The following is a 26,577-nucleotide window of genomic DNA, read 5'->3' on the forward strand; positions in this document are numbered from 1 at the left end:
TTCGCACTACGACTGAAAAAGTAGTCCGCCTGCATGCATTCAGTTCAGTTCAGTTTCAGTTTATTTCAAACATGCATACAATGCAATGTAATGCATCACACAATTCCAGTTGTTTCATTACAGCACGTCCGAAAAGGAGTAGGAAGACGCTGAGCTCCCTTTTCATACCATATCAATTATATCCCATTTCCTTGTTCTCTGTAATAGAACAGTGAATAAATAAATAATAAATAAATAATATACCATAGTAAGTAAACAAATATTAAATACATAAATAATCTTTATCTAAAAAACAAAGTCTTCAAGATAGTCATCTTCTTGTTCTGTGTACTTTGTGAACACTTGTAGTTTGAACAATCTCTTAAACTGAACCATATTGGTGCTTTGTTTGATTTCTTTTGTTAATCCATTCCATAATTGAATTCCACATATGGATATACTAAAGGTTTTAAGTGTTGTATGAGCATACAAATGTTTTAATTCAGATTTTTCTCTAAGGTTATATTTCTCCTCTTTTGTTGAAAATAATTGTACATTCTTGGGTAGCAGGTTGTAGTTTGCTTTGTACATCCATCCATCCATTTTCTATCGCTTGTCATTTTTGGAGTCGCAGGGGGTGCTAGAGCCTATCTCCATCCATCCATCCATCTTCTTCCGCTTATCCGAGGTCGGGCCGCGGGGGCAGCAGCCTAAGCAGGGAAGCCCAGACTTCCCTCTCCCCAGCCACTTTGTCCAGCTCTTCCTGTGGGACCCCGAGGCGTTCCCAGGCCAGCCGGGAGACATAGTCTTCCCAACGTGTCCTGGGTCTTCCCCGCGGCCTCCTACCGGTCGGACGTGCCCTAAACACCTCCCTAGGGAGGCATTCGGGTGGCATCCTGACCAGATGCCCGAACCACCTCATCTGGCTCCTCTCGATGTGGAGGAGCAGCGGCTTTACTTTGAGCTCCCCCCGGATGGCAGAGCTCCTCACCCTATCTCTAAGGGAGAGCCCCGCCACCCGGCGGAGGAAACTCATTTCGGCCCCTTGTACCCGTGATCTTGTCCTTTCGGTCATAACCCAAAGCTCATGACCATAGGTGAGGATGGGAACGTAGATCGACCGGTAAATTGAGAGCTTTGCCTTCCGGCTCAGCTCCTTCTTCACCACAACGGATCGATACAGCGTCCGCATTACTGAAGACGCCGCACCGATCCGCCTATCGATCTCACGATCCACTCTTCCCTCACTCGTGAACAAGACTCCGAGGTATTTGAACTCCTCCACTTGGGGCAAGATCTCCTCCCCAACCCGGAGATGGCACTCCACCCTTTTCCGGGCGAGAACCATGGACTCAGACTTGGAGGTGCTGGAGCCTATCTCAGCTGCAATATTTTAGCTTATTCAATAAATAAAGGGTTTGTATGTTCTCTATATCCAACATGATGTATTATTCTAATTGATATTTTTTGTAACACTGTGAGTGAAAAAAGCACACATTTGTAGTAGTTTACCCAATATTTCTACACAATAACTCAGATATGGTAACACTAGCGAGCAGTAAAGAATATGAAGTGATTTTTGGTCCAGAACATGTTTTGATTTATTCATTATTGACGTCTTTCTTGCTACTTTATGTTGTATATTTTTTACATGAGGTTTCCAGTTCATTTTATCATCTATTATTACACCTAAAATTTGTTTTCTTTTACCCTTTCAATATCTACTTCGTCTATTTTTATTTGTGTTTGACTTTCTCTTCTACTGTTACCAAATAGCAATATTTTAGTTGTTTTTATTTTAGTCCCGGGGAGATCCCCACATTGGGTTGAGTTTTTCCTTGCCCCGTTGGATCTGAGTCGAGGATGTCGTTGTGGCTTGTGCTGCCCATTGAGACAATTGTGAATATATAGGGCTATATCTTTTTTTTCCCACCAGGATCACTGCTTTCTCTTGACATCACTCAACAGGTATGAATTCTACCTCTAGATTAGAGTTGTTGGCCACCAAATATTCAGGACAGTGTTTCTTACTTGTACAGTGTTCCCTCTGTGTTTGTATATGTGTTTATTTTCTTTCTTGCAGTCTACCATAGCATGGTAGGCTGCACTAAAGACTAAATAGAGACTGATTGATTGTCTAACTAGCTGATTGATTGGAGTCAAAGAAGCCACATTTCGCCGTGGTGAAATTTAATGATTAGCCTTCCCCTCTCTCATTTAATCTCTCTAAATACCCACCTTTACAACGTCATCTGTGTTTTTCTCCTTGACTTTTTAGCTTCATTTTTCATCTTAACTACTACTCACTCTGACGTTGCAGTCAGTTTCTAAGCACCTCCTGTTGTCAGGAGAGTTTGGGGTGTGATTTCTCAGTCTTCCAAATAATCACATGGCTCCTGAAGGGCGTTTGAACTATACAGGTAATCTTTTAATCTTCCCTGAAATCTTTGTTTTATTCTGGTTAGCTTCCATGTTCCTCGAAGTACGCTGAATTTCATCCAAGGGATTTTAATTGCACAATTTTATCTTATCAATATTTTATTTTTTATTTTTGTTAGCATTGAAATGCATGTTTTAATATACTCAATATACCTGTTTCTACTTTCTTTCCCCGAGATCTGTTTTGCTCCTTGGCCCACTCTCTTAGTTCCTTTCTTCTCGCTATTCTTTGCCTGGAGGTTAGTGCTAAACGTGCATCATTCAGCAAAAAACTAAAGCAGAGAATTGATTGGGTTATCAGCTGCTACTCTGGTGGACGTTTGATCAGAACTGAAAAGCGGCATTACATGTCAGAATTCTGCTTCAACAGCTTTTTCTGAGTTTTGAAATTACTACACACCATGGTCACATCCCAAGTTTCCCTTTTTTTTCACCCTGCAGTCTGGGGTTAGTGCCTGAGGCTATGAGCATTAATGTGGTTTCGTTTGCTTCTCCTCACCAAGTATGAAATGGGACAATTGTGCACAGACGCACTGCTGTGGCTGCAAGAGCATCGGTGCTACTTTTTTTTGCACACGCACGTCTTATCCCATCCTTAATTGTTGTTATCTCTAACTCTGCACAAAGGTTTAGCTTGTCAAAATCAGTTAACCTTGAACCTGGATGCAGGAAATAGTGAAACTTCCCCGTTCATTAATAACCAGGGAGTGCAACACAAGGTCCGCAGGTCAACGTGAAGAAACACAATTTGTTTCTTTCTACTTTTCACATGCTCTGACATAACCTGCAAGGTCAACCCTAACAATAGAGAAGTAGAATGAATGCATTTTGTCTTGATGAGAGGCTTGGGTTCACACATAATCCCAAAGTGCACTATATTACTGTAAATGCTTTTGAGGAAACACTTAGAACAATGAAACAAAGCCTTACAAAAAAATAGAGGAAGTCCACCGAAAAAATGAGCGCTCAGGATTTTAGAAGAAGCACACACACATAGACGAAGAGGCACATGTGCACTAAAACAATAGAGTACTTTTTTCTTTTTCTTTTGCTCCGCAGAGAGCCTTAAGGGTTTGGGCATCTAAACAGTCAGCTTGCTTCCTCTGTAATTGGCTAGCTGGTACTTAAGGCCAACAGCTTTTTATAAGCAATAGAGGCAGGAGCCAAACTGACAATAACTGCTGCCCTACATCAATTATTGGATACATATCCATCACTTGCTGACTTATATGTGACCCCAGGCACCTGCCAGCTGAGGTATTGACTTGCTCGCTCTCCCCAGTGCAAGTGACAAGTTCCATTTGCAATCACATTTATTAAACGGCTGTTAGAATGAGTGAAAGTCTGGGCCAGCCCTCGTTGCTACCACACCTTCATCTCTTATTAGTCTGAATGCCACTGAAGAATGAATAAATGTGTGACGCGGACAAATATGAGGGACAATGTAATGGATGCCTCACCTAACACTTGACTATATTGTTACCTACAATTCATCCAACTGCAGAGTGAACTTAAAATGCTTTTGATTAGTTTTCTGCTTTATGTTCAGTTTTCTTGTCCCACCGTGAGCTGCTGTATACAAAGTGTGAGCACGTAAGTATGCAAGCATAACTGATGGTCAGATACCATTAGCATTATCAAGTTCTGATTGTGCTTGTGCAGCAGGTCCAATGCTGTGCTTTACACTAAAACATGGACACGTTTAATTTGCTGACCACTGGCATCCATTCAAGTATTTAACATAGAGGATTACTCAGTGGCGGGTCGTGTGTGATGTCCAACTTCAATGATTACCTCTCAAAATACCATCATTGATGTCACAACATGACCATTGCTGGAGAAATACTATACAGAAACATATTTACGCACTACTGGGCATTGAACAAAGCTGGTTATTTTCTGGCGCTTTTAAAAATTGATAAACCCGCATCAGCAATTAAAACATATCGTATGTGGTACTGTCAAAATTAAATTTGCAAAAAACATTAAACGTGAAAAAACCCCCAAAAAAAACAAATATCTGGACTCACATTTCATCGACGGGACAGCTGAGCTAGCTTCCGCGGTTGGCCGACATCGTCTCACAAGATGTAGTTTCTCTATAAATATCCTTCTTGAAAATGGCCTTGCAAATATAATTGTTGTCTGTCTAATCATAAAAGATGCAGACGAGGCGTGTTGTCTGAGTTTTTAAAGTTTACTCCACAGCGTGCTCATCGATAACATCAAGCTACCGGCGTGGCTACCTAAACGGGACTACCGCGCATGCTCTTCACTACTGTGGCATGCTGGGTAATGCAGTTATTATGTTACTTGGCTCATAACATCACTATATATCTGCCTTAGACCATCTAGAAGGCCTTACTGACAACAACTCGTGATCTGATTGGCTATCGCAACTGTCTGTCAACTGTATGTCCCCGTTCACTTACAGTACACGGACGCCCGCATTGTTGATTCTGAAGGCTCTAGGCAGATTTGGTACAGCATGGCAACATAAGGTAGCTGAATTCTGGTTGGATAAAAACTCTATAACCTAAAAAAACAGCGCTGGAAGGAGCATAATATGACATAAAGAAAATATGAATACTTTTAGATATTTAGGGAAAGTAAATTAAACAATACTTGTATCTTTAATTATGATTATGATGTTTGGCTGTGTTAGGCCAGCAGAGAAAGCCTTGCTGGCCTTGACGGCACACCACTAGGAAGACTATTGACTTTCTGACTTGTTTTGGATTGGTGAAGTCGTTCTAGACTGCTAAAAGAAGCAAAAGAAAGCATCCTTGAATGCTTCAAATTCTTTATCACAGGGAGGACATCGACAGAAGCAAAACTACACTTACAATTAATATTAGTCAACCCTTATTGTAAATTATATATATTTGTAATGTTTGTAAACCCGCCGCAAAGTGGCCCAGTGGTTTGCAGGTAGGCCGCACAGTCAGGAGATCTGGGTTGGTATCTACATTTGGGCACCTCTGTGTGGAGTTTTCATGATCTCCCCAAGTGGGTTTTCTCCAATTTTATAAATATACATGTTAGGTTATTTTGGAGACTGATCAAATTGTCGATAGGTATGAATGTGAGTGTGAATGGTTTATTGTCTACAGCAGGGGTCCCCAACCTTTTTTGCACCAGGGATCGGTTTAATGTAGGCGTTATTTTCACGACCCGGCCTTCCACGTGTGGCAGATAAATATAGCAAATAAGTGCATGAAAAATGAATACATGAAAAACTCACCATAACGTTGAATTAGTGGGAGCCCCTGGCCTTTTCCCTTTGCAAAAATGCTCTCCATAGACTTTTGTTTTTTACTCGTTTTTGCTAGATGTAGGCTTCTTCTGGCTTCAGTATCTCATGGGTTATAGGTGATACATTACATTCAAGGACAAAAGCATGGATATATAATCAAGCTAGAAATACTTGCCATTAGTTCCAATATATTTCTGTGGATTTCTATTTCCATTCTAAAAGTTATGTATCCATATTTTGTGCAATATTTCATACGTAGATACACTAATGTTAGCTTTTTTGGGTCAAATTTTCCATGCGTAACTACATCTGTTATTGCTAACTACTTGTGTAATAGGACTACATGCAATAACACCAGCACTGTAACTTACTAGGCCAAAAAGTGTATTTTCTACCTTCAGCACAATTATTATATGCAACAATTTAGCACTTCTCTTTCTGCCGTATGCACTTTAACTACTATGGTCACTTTGTTCCTGATCTGCCCTGATCTTAGGTCATCAACCTGCGGCTGACTGCAGATGGAACCTAGCTTTTGGCTACGATTTGGCACCTTTAGATTGTATATGTTTATTATTGTGCATTATACCATGTAACAAAGATGTAATAAATATAGCAAATGTCGACTTCGTATCAGGAGTTTTATAAAACATCAATGATCAAGCTTATTGGTGTGTCTGGTGGGATTGGCAAAAGTTAAGTATGAAAAAATGCTGTCGGTTATAAATTATTTAACGTCTCGGTGCGGCCCGGTAGCAAATGTGTCACGGACCGGTGCCGCTCCACGGACCGGCGGTTGGGGACCACTGGTCTGCCGTATTAATGTCCTGCGATTGGCTGGCGACCAAATATTTGAAATGCCTTTTTATGCAATGATTCAACCTTTTGAAGTGTAGCTTCACCAGCAAGAGACGAGTTTGTAAAACAATAATCAAGGTGTAAAAAAAATGATAGGATGTAAAAACGTCTTGGCTGTTTTTGTTGTCAATGGTGGTCTAACATGTCTGAGGTTCTACAAGTTGAAGATCTCTTTGACCTTTTTTCTTCCTTGTAAGATTGGGGGGACTCAAGAACAACACCCAGTAACTTGTATTCTCAAATCAAGCTCATCCCCCCTAAAATATACCTGAGCTAAAAAGGTCATTATTATTATTTTTTTTTTAAAACATCAGGCATGCAATTATTTTTTTAGTATTTAAGAGAAGACACAATTTTGTGAGTCTTGTGGACTATAGGTTGAAGTGTGACCAGCTTCTTGTGTGTTAGCAGCATCATCGTTGTGTTGGAGTATTTTTGCATACGTCACGAAGATCATTTAAATAAAGCAAAGACGGAGTCGAGTATACAATGTTGCGGGACCGCCAAAAGGCATTCAAGGTGAGGGGCTTTGAAACTGTTTACCGATGGAAGTTTGTAAGCCCTGGTGGTGTAATGGTGAACCCTGCTGCCTTTTGTGCAGACAGCATACGTTCGATTCCTGGCCAGGGCCCCAATATTCAGCCATTGGAGATATTTAGTGCCGGTTCTAAGCCCAGATAAATGGGAGGGTTGCGTCAGGAATTAACTATGACAGACCATCTGTTCTGTAATTGAATAATTCATAGTTAAAAACAACGCCCTTCGTGGGTATAATGGTAAGAGAGTACTATTGAAACTGAGCAGATTAATCTAGACATGAGGCAGCTTGCATATTTCCAAACTGAGTGGAATTTAATAGTTTGCTATATGTACATAATGTGTTCATAATAATTTTACATGGCCATTCAAACACCTCCAAATTTTGTAATCAAAACCACAACTAAGACGCACATTACAGTCAAACAGCTGGTGTGTAATAAATACAATATTTGCAGTGCTCCAGCAACCCCCCGCAACCCCGAAAGGGACAAGCGGTAGAATATGGATGGATGGATGGACAGTTCAAACACTTGGTAGAATGCAACAAAACAAAAGACTGGCACATAAAACCTAAAGGCAAAAACGACTTCCTGGCTTAGGCAAAACAGTATAGATTGTATTCACCTGACTTCATGTCCGGCTCATTAACTATGCAAGACTTGAAGTGGTAGTCAAGCGAGAGTCTGTTGTCAAAGTGTTCTGTGCGGCATTTTGCCTTTCTCAAAGAAAAATGGCCTAAGCTTGCGTTATTATAGGCTGTTGAAACCATTCAAATCGCAAACGTTTCTTTAGAGTTCCTCGAGATGTAATCAAGAATAGATAAAGTGCAAAGTTTTACGAACGCCCACAACGTTTGCAGTGATAACTTTGTAAAGGTTTGTTTGATACACTTTTAAAATTTTGTATTTTCTATTTAGATATTACCTTGACATTATTATTATTATTATTGTATTATATCTTGTTTCTGAGTTCTTAAAACAGATTTTCGCTACGAGTGTTTCATAAAGCACCAACTCAGAAGGCTTGAATAAAATAAAGTAAATGTGAGCAAAACCTGAATGAGTTATGCGTTTAACAAAGGCAGCAGTGATAAATGAAGCATTCATCACATACACAAAGTTGAGATCTAAAGTTATATTTTAATAAAGATGGGGGGAACCTTGCACACCTGTAGTGATTATTATGCAGTTACAGTAAGCTGTGATCACATATCCGTCTTATTTTACAACCAACCAGGTCTTCAGTGGTGTCTCCGATTATCTTTATGAGTGGTTGACAAAAATGGTAAAATTAAAAACATTGAATCAAGGTCATTGAGTGCTACTTGCAGGACGCGTTCTTGCAAGACGCAAAGTCAAATCATAAAATGCAAGCTTACGCGAGCAAAAACGATGCATGATTTATCAGGGAGTGTCTTGTTACAAATTTCCTTGACCCAGTCCCACACAAAGAAGTTGTAGACTTTCGTGGTTTTCTGAGCTTCTTCTGTTTTGTCGTGTAGAATGATGTCTGGCGCACTAGACAGTACAACATGTCTCGGAACTCGACGACGGATAATCTCTGAGATCGCTCGACAATTGTTTTTCTTGTTGATAAAGTATTGGGACCAATACTGTTACATAGATAGATTTTTTTACTCTGCTTTTAGTGGTAAGGTCTAGAACTATTGCACACTCAGATAGTTTGAACATTGTTTGCTGCACGGTAACCATATTGGTTTGGTTGACCGCCACTTCGTTCACTGGAAGTATACAGGTAAGAACTAGTCACGTGACTGATTACGACCTATATACACCACTGCAGTCTAAAGTCTTGGAATTGCAGCTGTATGCAAATCTACTATACAGGACAGTACGGTACTTGCCAATTAGACACAGTAGTGTAAGAAAACTATAGAACCAACTAGAACGCACAGCTCAGTGGTAAATGTTAAATTTAAAAAATACATATATATTTTTTAAACAATTACTATTTATTAAGAATTAAACACAAAAAAGTACCAACAATGTATATGATTTAAATTCAAATGTGTGTATATATATATATATATATATATATATATATATATATATATATATATATATATATATATATATATATATATTATTATTATTTTTTTTTTTAAATTTAAAATAATTTTTTTAAATTTATTTATTTATTTATTTATTTTTCCTATGTATAGATCTATAAACAGTGCATCATGTAAAGAAAGGGTCCGCATTAAACAGTCGAGAAATGAGAGTTACTGTAAGCAAATATGCTTTTGCAAGTTGATTTTTTTTGTGGGGGCGTGGTTAGGGCGGGGGCGTGGTTAAGAGGGGATGAGTATATTTACAGCTAGAATTCACCAAGTCAAGTATTTCATATATATATATAAATATATAAGAAATACTTGACTTTCAGTGAATTGTAGCTATATATATATATATATATATATATATATATATATATATATATATATATATATATATATATATATATATATATATATATATAAGAGAAATACTTGAATTTCAGTGTTCATTTATTTACACATATACACACACATAACACTCATCTACTCATTGTTGAGTTAAGGGTTGAATTGTCCATCCTTGTTCTATTCTCTGTCACTATTTTTCTAACCATGCTGAACACCCTCTCTGATGATGCATTCTGCTTCGTCTCCTTGTTGTGTGCGCAGTTGAGCACTGCACTCTCTAAAAGCCATAGATGTTATTGTCACATATGCATGTACAGTTGATGGCAGTATTGTCCTGTTTAAGAGTGTCACAACATTGCTGTTTACCGCAGACGAACTGCTTTACGGTAGACAAAAACGTGACTGCTGTTGTTGTGTGTTGTTGCCGCGCTGGGAGGACGTTAATGAAACTGCCTAACAATAAACCCACATAAGAAACCAAGAACTCACCCTCGATCATTCTACAGTTATAACGTGATTGGGCAGGCACGCTGTTTATATTGTGGGAAAGACACGTCACTCAGGTCCGCCTGAATTTCGGGAGATTTTTGGGAGAAAATTTGTCCTGGGAGGTTTTCGGGACAGGCGCTGAATTTCGGGAGTCTCCCGGAAAATACGGGAGGGTTGGCAAGTATGATTCATGGCGACACTGTACACACGTGGTCTGCAGTCATTGGAAACTGACACATTGACTTGAATGGAAACAGAACAAGTCCGCAGCGGCGTCAGCACCGTTCTGCACTCATTCCGCATCCAGTGGGAATCCGAGGTAACAGTGTAAACAGAGCATTGCAACAGGCACCAACCGTCTTGCAGCACCAGCTGAGGCTTATCTATTATATTTAGTAACATGCAATTGCTGTATTTATTCTCTTGGGTTCCAGGATTATTTATTGGTAGAAATGTCTGAGTTTACTGGTGAAAGTCAACGGTTTGTCAAAGAATGAAAGGGTTATTTGGGTAAAATAGTAAATAAAAGGACAAACTTTGGAAATGATTCAAGATCTGCTGAAAAAGCCATGTTTACTTTCTTCCCCACTTCCCTTCTCCTTGCACCAGCACTCCTACTCTCGCCATTCCCTGTCTCATTGAATTATGCTTCCCCTAATTGGCTTCAGTGGCGCTTAAAGCAAACAGTTTAAATAAGTAAAAGGTGCATGGGTGAGGAAGCAGGGCCTTGCAATTATTGGAACTACATCTGTCAGTGATGCCTTCCACTGGGGTTGGCTCTTCTCTTGTCTCACTTGCATCTTTGCCGAATGTGAGGATTTTTTCAAGGGAAAATGGAAGGATAGCAGATGATGTGTTAAGGTGTGTGTCTATGTGGTCCGAAAGTGGTGCAATGTAGCCCCGACGTTCACAGGTATAGGATCCATTATCTACTGTCGTTTAATCACGCATCGCGCTGACATGTTTATATGGCTGAACTTTGCAGCGCTATTAGAAATGCGGACAAAAAGAGGGCTCCAGCTACAGCTTCAAGGCCCCTAGGGCAGGCCTGGCCCTTTAACTTCTCTCCTACACCTATTATATGCTAATTACATCCAGTCCTAAACCACGCTTACAAGGAGTTAATTTAGTGGGCCATTACGTCAGTCTATATTTCAATGTGCTGTGTATGGGGCCATTGTGGGCTCCTGGAAAGGTGAGGATATGATGCTGGCAGAAGTGCAAGATGACTATTTTAATAGGGAGAAGGGAAGAGTAAAGGTTTTTCATTCCAACCCATCAGTACTCGGACATGAGAGTTTTTTACAGTATCATCTTGTTTTCCAGTGGGTTCCTCCTGCTGACAAAACACCCCAGCAGGTTGAGTTAATTGGTGACATTGGTGTAAATGATTGTCTCCGTTTGTCTGTTGCTCATTACGTGTCAGCCCTGCCATTTACTAGTGACCCGTGCAGGATGCATCCTGCCTCTTGCTCAATATTGCTTCGGATTGGTTCCAGACCTGCGGCAACACCACTTGTGTTGTATTGTTGCACTAAACAAGTAGTATCATCATGAAGTATGGTGATGGGATCACGCACTAGTTGTTTATGGCTGTAAAAATTAGGAGTTCAGGTCTAAAACCGATAAACGCCATTTTGACAATTTTGGGCTGTGAGTACCACCACTAAATAGTTTTCACCATTCTTTTACCAGGAGGTAAAATAAAATGTTCTGCAAAAGCGGCATTTCACTGTTAAATATTCAGTTTTACTTCCGTCAGGTGCCCTGCTATCTTGGTGGCACAAATGGACAAATCCATCAGGACCAATCAGTGCATCAAAATTTGATGACGTCATCCAACATCAGAGCCCATGTTTGCTCGCATTGTGTCTATTTTGCTAGGATTGTAACCAAATTAAAGCATCAATAATGAGTAACTTTGATGAAATCAGTGAGGATGCGGTGCCCTCGCCTACTGGACGCAAAAAAACATGCTGTTCTGATAAATCCGAGCGGTCCTTGAGCAAGAAAGTGTCGAGGCCCGGGCGCACCTCAGTGCGCATTTATCTGTGCCTTGCGCTGGGACATACTTGCCAACCTTGAGACCTCCGATTTCAGGAGGGGGGGCGTGGTCGGGGTTGGGGTGGGGGCATGGTTGGGGGCGTGGTTAAGAGGGGAGGAGTATATTTACAGCTAGAATTCACCAAGTCAAGTATTTCATATATATATATATGTATATATAAGAAATACTTGACTTTCAATGAATTCTAGTTATATATATATATATATATATATATATATATATATATATATATATATATATATATATATATATATATATATTTATTTTATTTTATATATATAAATATATATATATATAAATAGAAGAAATACCTGAATTTCAGTGTTCATTTATTTACACATATACACACACATAACACTCATCTACTCATTGTTGAGTTAAGGGTTGAATTCTCCATCCTTGTTCTATTGTCTGTCACTATTTTTCTAACCATGCTGAACACCCTCTCTGATGATGCATTCTGCTTCGTCTCCTTGTTGTGTGCGCAGTTGTGCACTATGCACTCTTTAAAAACCGTAGATGTTATTGTCACCTATGCATGTACTGTAGATGGCAGTATTGTCCTGTTTAAGAGTGTCACAACATTGCTGTTTACGGCAGACAAACTGTTTTACGGTAGACGAAAACGTGACTGCTGTTGTTGTGTGTTGTTACCGCGCTGAGAGGACGTTAATGAAACTGCCTAACAATAAACCCACATAAGAAACCAAGAACTCGCCTTCGATCATTCTACAGTTATAAATGATTAGGCAGGCATGCTGTTTATATTGTGGGAAAGTGGACGTGAAAACAGGCTGTCGACACGTCACTCTGGTCCGCATGGAGCTGGAGGGGGCGTGGCCTCCAGCTCCGCCTGAATTTCGGGAGATTTTCGGGAGAAAATTTGTCCCGAGAGGTTTTCGGGAGAGGCGCTGAATTTCGGGAGTCTCCCGGAAAATCCGGGAGGGTTGGCAAGTATGCGCTGGGCACACCTCCAAGTGTTTTTTTTTTTCTCATATGACATCTTACTCTGATGTTGACTCGACTGCTTTCTTTTCAGTCCTTACTAATATCGCTTTGTAAGATCTATCATCGATGGCAAAATAAGCCTTGGCTCACTTCATTTATTTAATTTGTTATGCTATTTTCACGCGGTACATTTTTTTGGTCACACACATTACAGAAGAGCCGCGTGGTGACCGAGTGTTGAGCATGTTGGCCTCATAGTTCCCACAGTGTTCGATTCAAGAACTCCTTCATTCCGCACTCCATCCAGCTGTATAATCACTCGCCATACTGTAATATTGTACATGGTAATTGTTATTTATTGTATATATTATATAAAAAAACAATATAATATAATATATCAGTATATATCATATACTGTGTCATCATCATCATCATCGGCGGTCACTCGAAGCGAGTATGACGATATCCCTTTATGGAGGATGCCTGTGCGTGACTTTGTTTAACGTGGGGAGACTGGTGCACAGACAGTCACCACACGATCCTTGACAGATCCGGGTCAAGGTCCAGTGGCATGGACTCCAAGACGACTGGAGACCCTTTTCTGCTGCAGCCTTCATCCGCCATCCCAGCCGTTGTGATGCCCCATAGGGTTAGCAATCATCCTCCGCCTGTTCCACCGTTGAGGTCTTGGGTTGTTATTTCCCCATAACTGGGCCCGCATGGCCCTGCGATGAGGTGGCGACTTGTCCAGGGTGTACCCCGCCTTCCGCCCGATTGTAGCTGAGATAGGCTCCAGCGCCCCCCGCGACCCCAAAGGGAATAAGCGGTAGAAAATGGATGGATGGATGGGCCCGCATGGATGTGGGGGTACCTTCTTCCGCCATGGCAGCCGTTGTGGTGGTTTTTACATCTACCGTCTTCCGCCTGCTCCGTCGTTGAGGTCTTCACCGTATCCCTGGCTAGGGAGCAGTCAGGTACTAGACCTTTGCCAAGGGCCACCTGGGGTAACAGTAGTAAAGGGGTTAACCTCCTAGTGCCCCAAGACCCCATAGAGGAGCCTCCACTGCCGGATGCACTTTAACGTCATGCCCAGGACATATATAATATGTAAACATTAAATATATGTTATATTTTATATTGCTACTACGGTACATTTTTAGTCTACTTTATACCTGTGTTATCCTTTCCATCCTTACACCGTCCATCCTTTGTAACTGAGCTACCGTGTGGAACAATTTCCCTTGTGGATCATTAAAGTTTGTCTAGGTCTAAGTCTAAGTTTAGTCAGGAGATTGAGGTTCAAATTGTTTGGGCATTTCTTTAAAGGGGTTTGCATGATCTACCCATGCGTGTGTGGGTTTTCTCCCGGTACTTTGGCTTCCTCCCACATTTCAAAAACATGTACGTGTTAGTTTAACAAAAATGTCTATATCAATCAATCAATCAATGTTTATTTATATAGACCTAAATCACAAGTGTCTCAAAGGGCTGCACAAGCCACAACAACATCCTCGGTACAGAGCCCACATAAGGGCAAGGAAAAACTCACCCCAATGGGACGTCGATGTGAATGACTATTAGAAACCTTGGAGAGGACCGCATATGTGGGTACCCCCCCCCCCTCTAGGGGAGACCGAATGCAATGGATGTCGAGTGGGTCTGACATAATATTGTGAGAGTCCAGTCCATAGTGGATCCAACATAATAGTGAGAGTCCAGTCCATAGTGGGGCCAGCAGGAAACCATCCCGAGCAGAGACAGGTCAGCAGCGCAGAGATGTTCCCAACCGATACACAGGCGAGCAGTCCACCCCGGGTCCCGACTCTGGACAGCCAACACTTCATCCATGGCCATTGGACCTGTGTGTCTCCCCCTCCACAAGGGAGAGGGGGGAGCAGGGGAGAAAAGAAAAGAAACAGCAGATCAACTGGTCTAGAAAAGGGGGGCTATTTAAAGGCTAGAGTATACAAATGAGTTTTAAGATGGGACTTAAATGCTTCTACTGAGGTAGCATCTCTAACTATTACCGGGAGGGCATTCCATAGTACTGGAGCCCGAATAGAAAACGCTCTATAGCCCGCAGACTTTTTTTGGGCTCTGGGAATCAGTAATAAGTTGGAGTTCTTTGAACGCAGATTTCTTGCCGGGACATATGGTACAATACAATCGGCAAGATAGGACGGAGCTAGACCGTGTAGTATTTTATACGTAAGTAGTAAAACCTTAAAGTCACATCTTAAGTGCACAGGAAGCCAGTGCAGGTGAGCCAGTATAGGCGTAATATGATCAAACTCTCTTGTTCTTGTCAAAAGTCTAGCAGCCGCATTTTGTACCAACTGTAATCTTTTAATGCTAGACATAGGCAGACCCGAAAACAATACATTACAGTAATTGAGACGAGACGTAACGAACGCATGAATAATGATCTCAGCGTCGCTAGTGGATAAAATAGAACAAATTTTAGTGATATTACGGAGATGAAAGAAGGCCGTTTTAGTAACAATCTTAATGTGTGACTCAAACGAGAGAGTAATTGGGTCGAAGATAATACCCAGATTCTTTACAGAGTCGCCTTGTGTAATTGTTTGGTTGTCAAATGTTAAGGTGGTATTATTAAATAAATGTCGGTGTCTAGCAGGACCGATAATCAGCATTTCCGTTTTCTTGGCGTTGAGTTGCAAGAAGTTAGCGGACATCCATTGTTTAATTTCATTAAGACACGCCTCCAGCTGACTACAATCCGGCGTGTTGGTCAGCTTTAGGGGCATGTAGAGTTGGGTGTCATCAGCATAACAGTGAAAGCTAACACCGTATTTGCGTATGATGTCGCCTAGCGGCAGCATATGAGTACTAAAGAGTGCAGGGCCAAGAACCGAACCCTGGGGAACTCCACACGTTACCTTAACATAGACCGAGGTCACATTGTTATGGGAGATGCACTGCATCCTGTCAGTAAGATAAGAGTTAAACCAAGACAAGGCTAAGTCTGACTATATAAGCCCTGGGATTGGCTGGCAACCAGTTCAGGGTGCACCCTACCTCTTGCCTGAAGTCAGCAGGATAGGTTCCAGCTCACCCCTGACCCTAATGTGGACAAGCGGTAATGGATGGATGGATTACAGACGCTCCCACATGTGCTGTATGATGGGGGTGGCAAAAACATGAAAACATCACCCCCATTCTTCACACACTACAATGGCTTCCTGTTGACCTCTGTGTCGCAATAAAACGTATCTTTCTCACCCATCACAGTTTGTACGGTGATGCTCCCACTTACCTTGCTAAACTCCTCACACCTCTAAGCGCCGCCAGAACCCGGTCAGGCCAAATACATTGTCCGGACAAAATTAAAAACAAAGATAACAGGGCTTTTGGCAAGGGCTGACCGTTGGACACTATGCAAGACTATCTTAGGGTTCTACAGTAGGTACTTTTGAAAAATAAAATAAAAAACAGAAACATACAGCAATATGAGACACTTAGTACTTTTATATTGTTCTATACAATTCATTTAAAATGAGCTTTTAAGATGAAGTGCATTACAAATAAAATATTATTATTTTACTATGAAACTGCTGGCAAGGGAGCGATATTAGAGTGATGGGCCACATCAGCATTCTATGCCACTGAGTAGTTTGCTGGTTCTGTGCCTTGCTAAAGGGCAACTCAGCAGTATTCTGCAAACACACTTTCTACATTGGGAGTGTCAAGCTCATTTTCCTTCAGGGCAATATCACCCTCAGAGGGCCGCTTGTAACAGTGAATCTATATGAATATTACTATATAATCGTCTCATGATATTATTACAGAAATGCCTATACAATTAATACAATTATTTAACTTACACATGGATTATTTGCTTTGAAATAATAAGTCAGAGTGACAAGCATATATAAAAAGTGTATATGTTAATATCCATCCATCCATTTTCTACCGCTTGTCCCTTTTGGGATCGCGGGGGGTGCTGGATCCTATCTCATCTGCAATTCGGGCGGAAGGCGGGGTACACCCTGGCAAGTCGCCACCTCATCGCAGGGCCAACACAGATAGACAGACGGCGTGCGCCGGAATGTTCCAGACACAAGAAAATGTATATTGCAAGATGTTTTTTTTCCCACACACTTACACACTTATTTGGAACATCCCACAGGTGAACAGGCTAATTGGGAACAGGTGGGTGCCATGATTGGGTATAAAAGCAGCTTCCATGAAATGCTCAGTCATTCACAAACAAGGATGGGGCGAGGGTCACTACTTTTTGAACAAATGCGTGAGCAAATTGTCCAAAAATTTAAGAACAACATTTCTCAACGAGCTATTGCAAGGAATTTTGGGATTTCACCATCTACGGTCCATAACATCATCAAAAGGTTCAGAGAATCTGGAGAAATGACTGCTTTGATCCCTCCGGCAGTACTGCTTCAAAAACCGACATCAATGTGTAAAAGATATCACCACATGGGCTCAGAAACACTTCAAAAAACCACTGTCAGTAACTACAGTTTGTCGCTTTATCTGTAAGCGCAAGTTCAAATTCTACTATGCAAAGCGAAAACCATTTATCAACAGCACCCAGAAACTCTGCCGGCATCGCTGGGCCCGAGCTCATCTAAGATGGACTGATGCAAAGTGGAAAAGTGTTCTGTGGTCTGACGAGTCCACATTTAAAATTGTTTTTGGAAACTGTGGACGCCGTGTCCTCCGAACCAAAGAGGAAAAGAACCATCAGGACTGTTATAGGCGCAAAGTTCAAAAGCCAGCATCTGTGATGGTATGGGGGTGCATTAGTGTCCAAGGCATGGGTAATTTACACACCTGTGAAGACACCATTAATTCTGAAAAGTACATACAGGTTTTGGAGCAACATATGTTGCCATCCAAGCAACGTCTTTTTCATGGACGCCCCTGCTTATTTCAGCAAGACAATGCCAAGCCACATTTTGCATGTGTTACAACAGCGTGGCTTCGTAGTAAAAGAGTGCGGGTACTAGACTGGCCTGCCTGTAGTCCAGACCTGTCTCTAATTGAAAATGTGTGGTGCATTATGAAGCGTAAAATACCACAACAGAGACCCCGGACTGTTGAACAACTTAAGCTGTACATCAAGCAAGAGTGGTAAATAATTCCACCTGAAAAGCTTCAAAAATTGGTCAGTTCCCAAACGTTTACTGAGTGTTGTTAAAAGGAAAGGCCATGTAACACAGTGGTAAAAATGCCCCTGTGCCAACTTTTTTGCAATGTGTTGCTGCCATTAAATTCTAAGTTAATGATTATTTGAAAAAAAAAAAAAAAGTTTCTCAGTGTTTTTGCAGTATATTCAATTGAATATAAGTTGCAAAAGATTAGCAAGTCATTGTATTGTGTTTTTATTTACGATTTACACAACGTGCCAACTTTACTGGTTTTGGGTTTTGTAGTGGTCTTTATACTTCAAAAATGTTTGATTGGCTATAAGAACTTGGCTTCAAGAGTGGAGGGCTGGCGTTAAGCATAGGGACATTTGGAAATTAGGACTTATTAATGTAAAGCACAACATGCCAACTTCACTGGTTTTGGGTTTTGTATTATCGGTATTCTGGAGGCTAAATAATTTGTTGGTACAATCTACAGGTTAATATGTTTTTAAATATTTATGTTAATCAATTAAAAAATAGTGACAATTTAATTCAGTTATATTTAGTACTTTTTTCATGTATTATTAATGCTTTGCCACATCCGAGCCTATCTGATTTGAGGATTTGCTGCCGGCTGCTTCTCGGAGAGGAGCAGAGGGAAAAAAATGTCATGAGTGCTGGAATGCAGTTTATGAAAGCAGGTGAGGAATGGAGCACCAGGGACACAAAATCAAAAGAAGGAAGTGTGAAGAAATCTAAAGGGACACAAGGCCCTATGGAGGAGAACACTAGCAATGGAATGGAGATGTGGAGGGATGTTGGCTAAACGCGACAGCAGAGACTGAGTGGTGATGGAAGAGCAGGTTCATGCTTCAGGGGGTAATTAAAAGGGTTTCCTCTTATCTCAGCCAGTGGCAGAGCATTCCATGTACAAAGGACACATGTTGACGTCTTACACATTAAAAGCTTGTGTTGGTGTCGGTCTATATGTCTGTGGACATGTGAGGATGGTGTGTGTGGTGGTTTATTTGAGGGCATGGCTCTGCTGTGACTCCCCCTCCAGGAGGCTGTAACTCCATCACCTCCCTGCCTATCGACTCCTCTAAGGGGGATCAATACTGGAATGATGGCCCTCCTATGTCTTGGCCATCCATCGGCCGGGCCATTGAGTGTATGTTAATGTTATGAATTATTGAGAGAACAGTTACTATTGATTGTCTGAGGATTATTGGTGGGTTTCATAGTGGGATGGGGAAGGTGGGATCGAGCTGGGGAATGACAGGCCAAGAGGAAAGGACAGGTTAAAATCCTGTAGGAAGGTTTAAGTATGTACTAAGACTTCTGATCCCAGAAGGGTCCAGGTCAGAGGTAACCTGGAGGGCAAGTTTGGCTTTTCGATGTTTCCAACTCCCACCCAAATGACGCCTCACTCCTTGCTCCCTGCTCAAGACTTTTGACTTTTCCCGAGTCTGCTGCAGCAGATTATTGTTTACAGTAGCATGCATTAGTCCGATTACAGACACCGATACCTGAGGTAGATTGTTTATGTAAAGGGCTGAGCTTTGGTTGTCTTTTACTTTTCCAAATGTATTTTTGCTTTCTTTTTCCCTGTGTCTGCTCTGTTTCCATATGAACTCGGGGAGAGAGAGAGCTGAAGAGGGCGAGATTAAAGCCTGTGCACCTGATACTGTCCAAACATTGGCCTCCGCACCTTTGGGAGGCCTCTAAACATTCTTACATGCATTCTTAAACACGCACACACGCACTCGCGGCCGCTTACAGTCACACTCACAGTCTCCGGTTTGTATGGCTTGGAATAGTCCCGAGTTCTCACAGAACCCAGGAGAGAAGAAAAAGTATTTCCAAGGCCAATTCTACGCTTATTCAGCTTAAGGGAATTGCATGCAGAGAAATGGCGTGCCAGTGTCACACACTATGCAAGCAGACACTAATTCCTTCAATGACAATCACATGAGTTGTTTCAATCACATGAGTTGTTTCAAACCTTAACGATTAGTGTTCCCTTCGCCACCTGCACTTTCCTGGCAACATTTTGTGTTGTGCGTTGTTGGGCAGTAGGGGAGCTACAAGGAGCGGCGTTACTAGTTTTACTATATTTCTCGTTAGCCTGGTCGCATCTCTTTCGTATTATATCGCTAACCCCTAATTTACACGCGTTTCCATTCAAGTCTTCGTGTCAGTTTTCACCATTCTAGGGTTGTACGGTATACCGGAATTAGTATAGTACCGCGATACCAATGAATCATTTTCGGTACTATATCGCCTTTGAAACATACCGGTCCTGCAACCTCCCGCCCCCGCGTCATCATCACGTCATGACATTGCTGGTTTTACGAGCAGACGAGCATTTTCGGCGGCACACAATCACAGAGTACTTCTAAGCAGACACAGTATGTAGACAGAAAAGGGAGAACGGACGCATTTTGGCTTAAAAACTAAAGATAAAGGTGAAGTTAAAACACTGAAACGCCCTCAGGAAGAGATGCTTTAAGACATGACTAGCTAGCTAGCGGCTAATGTCCATCCGCCGTCGGCAGTGTTTTAGCTACTTCTAAATCACTAATCGTCGTCTCCATGGCGACAAATAAAGTAAGTTTCTTACAAGTATCATCCCTGCAGGACGAGGGATAGCTAAACATGCTTCACTACACACCGTATCAAGTACAGGCACGTATCTAGTCGATACTGCTATGATTACGTCAATATTTTTTGGCATCACAACATCTTCTTTAGTTTTTTTAAAATGTATATTATGTTCATAAACTCAGGAAATATGTCAATGGACACAGGAGGACTTTGAATATGACCAATGTAACGACTTGGTATCGGATTGATACCCAAATTTGTGGTGTCATTCAAAACTAATGGAAAGTATCAAACAACAGAAGAATAAGTGATTATTACATTTTAACAGAAGTGTAGACAGAACATGTTAAACGAGAAAGTAAGCAGATATTAACAGTAAATGAACAAATAGATTAATAATTCATTTTCTACCACTTGTCCTTAATAATGTTGACAAAATAATAGAATGATAAATGGCACAATATGTTACTGCATACGTCAGCAGACTAATTAGGAGCCTTTGTTTGTTTACTTACTAATAAAAGACAAGTTGTCTAGTATGTTCACTATTTTATTTAAGGACTTAACGGCAATAAGAAACATGTGTTTAATGTACCTTAAGATTTTTTGTTAAAATAAAGACAATAAGTACCGAAAAGTTTAAAAATAATTTTAGTACCGGTACCAGAACCAAAATATTGGTATTGTTACAACACTACACCATTCCAGCGCTAAATATACGTAGAGCTTCTATTTTATTTAACATGGCGGTTTAGTTCAGCTAAAATCTGCTTGTGTTCGACAGGAAGTCCTACACAAACACAACATCAAATATTCAATCTTCAAGTTCATAGTCCGTCTTCAAGGCGGATTGTATTTTACACTTTAAAATGCCCTAAGGGGTGGGGACGAACATAAAGTCAACTTGTCAAGACGTAATTTCACCTCATTTACACTAATGGATGAGGACGTGCTGATTCTGGAGGTCCAACATTTAAGAAGCATATACAGGCATATACCGGGCAGCTATGTGGGACTATAGGAGCCTGTGTCAAATACCAGCTGATACGGGGCTGGGGACGTAGGGGAGTAGTTCGTAGGGGTTAAATGAAATGTATGTGTGTGCATGTGTGTGTGTGTGTATGTGCACCAGGGATAAAGTTACTGTTGTGTTGTTGCTTGCTACAAAAAAATACAATAAAATGGTCATTCTGCAAGCAGGGTTTGTACACCTTTTCCATGGCCAAATTCAAGCACTTTTGTAAGGACTTTCAAGATACATTTTCCAGTTTTTCCAGTACCCTTTAAAAGGCGAAAACAAGTATAAATCAATCCATAGCCTTGTTGTTTGAGGTCACTAAATGCTGTCTTTAGGAAAAATACGGAAAATCTGCTAAAACCTAAGCGTACATTGAACCAGCAGTTATCATTAACTGAATGGGGCATAGAAAATGAAGCAGTGTTTCTGTAGACTATTCAATGTCATTGGTGTTTGCAAACATGTCTCCATTTGTGTTGTTTTACAAAGTTTTTGTTCTTTTTCTTACTTACAGCACTCAATAACATTGAACAGCACAGATTGATTCACACTATGTTTGTGCTTGTAAACTGCATAATATGATATAAATACACGCACCCTCAAAATGTGAATTTCACTCATTTAATAACAAAACTGTTCCACATTAATATAAGGATAATACATTAAAGGAAAATATATTGTTTGTTTCACAAAACCTCAGTCACCTTTCATTAAGCATATCTAGGCTTATAACTGTGGCTATGATAACAAGTCGATTTTTAGTTGAGGGAAGTTCTTAACATTATAATTTATCATTGACAAACACTTGCTTTTTTCCTTTCATAGCTTGTAATAATTGTCTGTAATTAACATGTAATCTAGCGCTGATCTCACAGTTTAGGTCTAGCATGTACCAAAAGGTTAGAAAACAAAATGTTAGTTAACTTGTAGGGATAGTAATCTCTGTGGCTTACCTTTCATATGACTCGAGAGAGCCGACTCTCCCATTGCGAAAAGCTGGATTTCCTTTTTGCATAGTTTGCAGTAGGCTACACGTGGATTTGGTCCACGTTTTATCCAGTTTGTATTTGTCATTTTTCATCCAATGTTCATTAAAACGACAACCTCCCTGCATGATGGACCGATGCACCACTGTCCTCTTGGGGGCGTATATACGGTTCTGGCATGACAACAACCTAATGTAAGGGCTCGTGCAAAGCCAACAGATCAAGTGTGTAGCTTTCATTTTTAAGGAAACTTATTTTATTTTTTTCCATTTTATAATTAGCCTATTGAGTCAGACTTCCGAGAAATATGATGAACATTTCCAAGCATTTGCAAGCACTTCACCCAAAATGCAAGCATTTTTCAAACCTTGAAAACACAACATTAAAATCCAAGCATTTTCAAGGCAAGCCAATGCCATCAAAGATGCCTGCCTGTGAGTATTGATGGACAGCAAAGCTCGAGACGTTCTGCGTTGTTTACTACAACCCCCTCATTACATGATTTTGTGCGGATTCGTGAGATCGCGTAAAAGTCCAAATTAATTCACCGCTGAACGACAGATGGCGGCGTCGTTCTGTGGCGGCTGCCTTTCCCTGCCGTTACACATCAAGTGTAAATCTAGGGCTACTGTACCTATCCTCCCGCCAATCACAGCCAAGATATAAAGTTGCCCGCAAATTATCTGGTGCAGCTTGAATGAATAGCAGCAGCCCGCAGTTGGCGACAATGGCAGAGTAGTCTTCACCATGTAAATTTGTGTCACTTATTGAGAAGCACCTGTTGATATCCTATAAGGATTAAAATATTAAATTCAGATATTTCGCTAGCTACTAGAATAGTCTTCACGAGTAACTTAGAAAGCAAACATAGCATTAGCATTAGCTAAAAACATGTATTTTAATAAGGTTGTGTGTGTGTCTGTGTGTGTGTGTGTGTGTGTCTGTGTGTGTGTGTGTGTGTGTGTGTGTGTGTGTGTGTGTGTGTGTGTGTGTGTTCTTGTATTTCTGCCCTTCTTGAGACACCAACAAGGAAAAATACCGTCCATATGAGGATCGGTAAACAAGTTAGGACCAAAATCATGGTCCCAATACGGAAAACCATTGCATCTAATAGAGAGCCAAATACTAGAGTCCGTGAACATTGCTCCAAAGTCAGGATTTTTTTGTTGATTTAATGTGCATACAAAAGTAAACATTGACAGGTGCAAAGGCAGCAATATATGATAAAACAAGACGGCAGCTGAAGAAGGACTTCCCTATTCATCCCCGAAAAAACCCGCAAGGTGAACAGCTGATTTTACGACTTCCGGTGCTGATGTAAGACAACCCGCATCCCATATGTGACCAAAGGATGAACAAATACATGACGGTACAAAGAATATGGTGGCCATTAACAGTTTGGCTTCTACAGCTGGGTTGCCCAAAGTGCGGCACAGGGGCCATCTGTGGTCCGTGACTCGTTTGTCATCGGCCTTAAGCACATTACAAAAAACAAAAAATAGACATCTCATTTGCACCCCTGGTGGTGAAATCTATCAAAATTAGGGTGGTCCCAAAAAGGAGGGATTTTTCAAATCGACTGTGTGTCGCTTTTAAAAGTGCTCCCCCTCTGGTCAACATATGAAATAACAAGTGTGTATAAACATTTGAAGTGCTCCCCCTTTGGCCAACATATGTAATAACAAGTGTGTGTAAGAAATTTAAATGCGCCCCCTTTGGCCAAAATTAATAACAAAAATAAAATAAATATGTATATAAAGACATACTGTACTAACTTGAAGTAAATAATGACGATTAAAAACCAATTACAAAGAAAACAAAACAAAAAATTACTAAAAGTTTCCTTTTTTATATATGTGTAGTTTGTATATATTATTAATGTTGTAAATACAAATCTTTATACTGTATATCTAGAAAGGGTGGTCCTAAAGAGGGAGGCATTTTTCAGAGGTCTCAAAAGGTAATAAATACAATAATGTGTGTGAGTGTGTGTTGTTTGTGCATGTATTGTGTGGGCGCGCTCGTGTGTCACTTTAGTCACTAAACATTAACCAGACAACACCATGAATTGATTAACGTGGACCCCAACTTAAACAAGTTGAAAAACTTATTCGGGTGTTACCATTTAGTGGTCAATTGTACGGAATATGTACTGTACTGTGCAATCTACTAATACAAGTTTCAATCAATCAAAAACCAATGAGGTAGGTAAAAGAAACGGTTACATTTCAGAATGAAATACAATGATCAAATGGACTAACTCAAACAAAAAGTTATGAGGTAAATTTAATAGAGAATAGGGCTGCAAATAACGATGATCTTATTAGTCGACTTGTCAGCGATTGTGTTGATTAGTCGACCAGTGAAACAATTATTGGTTATGATGTGCTGTACGCGTTTGAGTGAGTATGCGACTTGATTTTAACTAATTTTTTAAACCTAAGAAATGTATGGTTTTTACCTTGTTACACAAAGTATATAATCACAGTGAAAAGTAAATCAACAGACTTAAAGCGCAAGATGTCCTGTAAACATGTCACTGAGTGCAACAAGTATTTTTGTCAAGTACTTTTTGTCATGTCTGTGTAATCATGTTTTGTTTTAGTCATGTTTTGTTTTGTTTAGTTATTGGACTCTTTAGTTTCTGGCTTTTCACTCCCTTGTCTTGTTTCCATGGGTACCCATTAGTTTCACCTGTTCCACGTTTGGACTCATTGTGCACTCTTGTTTGTCACCATTGCAACCCATTAGTTTTCACCTGCCCTCACGACTCACGCACCTGTCTTTAATCATGTCACTATTATTTAAGCTTCCAGTTGCCAGGCTGTCTGTCTGGCGACATCATACCCCTGTCACACTCTGTTTACCTCTGCGCACTTCATGCCATATCCAAGTAAGTTTTTTCTATTCATGCATCAGTTAGCGACTTTTGTTCATGTCCTTAGTTTTTTGCCCACGTGCAAGTATTTGTTTCATTAGTCAAGTTTGTACTTCCGCCTTGTGCGCACCTTTAGTTTGTTTCTTTTGTTGTAGTAAAATTAAATATGTATTCACCTGCAGGTCATATCTGGTCCAAATCTTTTGCACCTCGGGAGAACAAACCACGCCACAGTCCAAGTCATGACACTTTTAGGGTTATTTAGCTAAAAGATTCAATTGTAAACAGGAACATTGGTCTGTCAATTATAATTTTACTAAGCAACTACTGGATAATAACAAATCTTTGTCGATGTAGTTTTATAAATGATTTTGACGATTATGTCTACGAACAGTTGCAGCCCTATTGTGACGATCTGGCACTCCATTTCTGTTTGTGCTTCCTTGTTTTGCGTTTATTTCTTATCAGTGCTCTTATTTTGATTTCCATTTTCTGCATGTCTCTGCTGAGCACTGTTTTCCCCTCACCTGCTGTTGATTGGCATCCGGGCCACACCTGGTGCTAATCAGCAGGCTTCTATTTTATGTCTGCCTCACGTGCTCCTCAGCGCTCGAGGATTGATTTATGTTTAGAACCTTACATGCACGACTGCTTTCTTCTCTGTTTTGAGTACCGTATTTTTCGGAGTATAAGTCGCACCGGAGTCTAAGTCGCACCTGCCGAAAATGCATAATAAAAAAGGAAAAAAAACATATATAAGTCACACTGGAGCCCGGCCAAACTATGAAAAAAACTGTGACTTATAGTCCGAAAAATACGGTACATTAAAATCATCTTACCTGATCCTCACTCTCCTGGTTCCTGCATCTTGGCGTCACTACAACTGCAGCCATGCAAGTTCCCACCTATTAGAGAACAATGACCACATCTACTATAATACATGATTTACTTAGTACACACCTGTTCACTTATGTTTAT

This window comes from Nerophis lumbriciformis, linkage group LG01, assembly GCF_033978685.3.
Source record: "Nerophis lumbriciformis linkage group LG01, RoL_Nlum_v2.1, whole genome shotgun sequence".
Taxonomy (NCBI): Eukaryota; Metazoa; Chordata; class Actinopteri; order Syngnathiformes; family Syngnathidae; genus Nerophis; species Nerophis lumbriciformis.